This window comes from Callospermophilus lateralis, chromosome 4 (assembly GCF_048772815.1).
Source record: "Callospermophilus lateralis isolate mCalLat2 chromosome 4, mCalLat2.hap1, whole genome shotgun sequence".
Taxonomy (NCBI): Eukaryota; Metazoa; Chordata; class Mammalia; order Rodentia; family Sciuridae; genus Callospermophilus; species Callospermophilus lateralis.
The window spans coordinates 75,216,201-75,218,823 of NC_135308.1; positions in this window are offsets into that span (position 1 = coordinate 75,216,201).

Below are 2,623 nucleotides of genomic sequence, written 5' to 3' on the forward strand. Positions count from 1 at the left end.
AATGGGTATACAGCAGAGTTTTTCAAAACCTTTAAAGAGGAACTAATACCAATACTTTTCAAGCTATTTCAGGAAATAGAAAAAGAGGGAAAACTTCCAAATGCATTCTATGAGGCCAACATCACCCTGATTCCTAAACCAGACAAAGACACTTCAAAGAAAGAAATCTACAGACCAATATCTCTAATGAACCTAGATGCAAAAATCCTCAATAAACTTCTGGCGAACCAGATACAAAAACATATCAAAAAAATTGTGCACCATGATCAGGTAGGATTTATCCCTGGGATGCAAGGTTGGCTCAATATACGGAAATCAATAAATGTTATTCACCACATCAACAGGCTTAAAAATAAGAACCATATGGTCATCTCGATAAATGCGGAAAAAGCATTCGACAAAGTACAGCATCCCTTTATGTTCAAAACTCTAGAAAAACTAGGGATAACAGGAACATACCTCAACATTGTAAAAGCAATCTATGCTAAGCCTCAGGCTAGCATCATTCTGAATGGAGAAAAACTGAAGGCATTCCCTCTAAAATCTGGAACAAGACAGGGATGCCCTCTCTCACCACTTCTGTTCAACATAGTTCTCAAATCACTGGCCAGAGCAATTAGACAGACGAAAGAAATTCAAGGCATAAAAATAGGAAAAGAAGAACTCAAATTATCACTATTTGCAGATGACATGATTCTATACCTAGCAGACCCAAAAGGGTCTACAAAGAAACTATTAGAGCTAATAAATGAATTCAGCAAAGTGGCAGGCTATAAAATCAACACGCATAAATCAAAGGCATTCCTGTATATCAGTGACAAATCCTCTGAAATGGAAATGAGGACAACCACCCCATTCACAATATCCTCAAAGAAAATAAAATACTTGGGAATCAACCTAACAAAAGAGGTGAAAGACTTATACAATGAAAACTACAGAACCCTAAAGAGAGAAATAGAAGAAGATCTTAGAAGATGGAAAAATATACCCTGTTCATGGATAGGTAGAAGTAACATCATCAAAATGGCGATATTACCAAAAGTTCTCTATAGGTTTAATGCAATGCCAATCAAAATCCCAATGGCATTTCTTGTAGAAATAGAGAAAGCAATCATGAAATTCATATGGAAAAATAAAAGACCCAGAATAGCAAAAACAATTCTAAGCAGGAAATGTGAATCAGGCGGTATAGCTATACCAGACTTCAAACTATACTACAGAGCAATAGTAACAAAAACAGCATGGTACTGGTACCAAAACAGGCAGGTGGACCAATGGTACAGAATAGAGGACACAGAAACCAATCCACAAAACTACAACTATCTTATATTTGATAAAGGGGCTAAAAGCATGCAATGGAAGAAGGATAGCATCTTCAACAAATGGTGTTGGGAAAACTGGAAATCCACATGCAACAAAATGAAACTGAATCCCTTTCTCTCGCCATGCACAAAAGTTAACTCAAAGTGGATCAAGGAACTTGATATCAAATCAGAGACATGGCGTCTGATAGAAGAAAAAGTTGGCTATGATCTACATACTGTGGGGTCGGGCTCCAAATTCCTCAATAGGACACCCATAGCACAACAGTTAATAACTAGAATCAACAAATGGGACTTACTCAAACTAAAAAGTTTTTTCTCAGCAAAAGAAACAATAAGAGAGGTAAATAGGGAGCCTACGTCCTGGGAACAAATCTTTACTCCTCACACTTCAGACAGAGCCCTAATAACCAGAATATACAAAGAACTAAAAAAATTAGACAATGAGATAACGAATAACCCAATCAACAAATGGGCCAAGGACCTGAACAGAAATTTCTCAGAGGAGGACATACAATCAATCAACAAGTATATGAAAAAATGCTCACCATCTCTAGCAGTCAGAGAAATGCAAATCAAAACCACCCTAAGATACCATCTCACTCCAGTAAGATTGGCAGCCATTAGGAAGTCAAACAACAACAAGTGCTGGCGAGGATGTGGGGAAAAGGGTACTCTTGTACATTGCTGGTGGGACTGCAAATTGGTGCGGCCAATTTGGAAAGCAGTATGGAGATTTCTTGGAAAGCTCAGAATGGAACTACCATTTGATCCAGCTATTCCACTACTCGGTCTATTCCCCAAAGACCTAAAAAGAGCACACTATAGGGACACTGCTACATCCATGTTCATAGCAGCACAATTCACAATAGCAAGACTGTGGAACCAACCTAGATGCCCTTCAATAGACGAATGGATAAAAAAAAATGTGGCATTTATACACAATGGAGTATTACTCTGCATTAAGAAATGACAAAATCATAGAATTTGGAGGGAAATGGATGGCATTAGAGCAGATTATGCTAAGTGAAGCTAGCCAATCCCTTAAAAACAAATGCCAAATGTCTTCTTTGATATAAGGAGAGTAACTAAGAACAGAGTAGGGACGAAGAGCATGAGAAGAAGATTAACCTTAAACAGGGATGAGGGGTGGGAGGGAAAGGGAGAGAGAAGGGAAATTGCATGTAAATGGAAGGAGACCCTCAGGGGTATACAAAATTACATACAAGAGGAAGTGAGGGGAAAGGAGGGAAAATATAAGGGGGAGAAATGAATTACAGTAGAGGGGGTAGAGAGAGAAG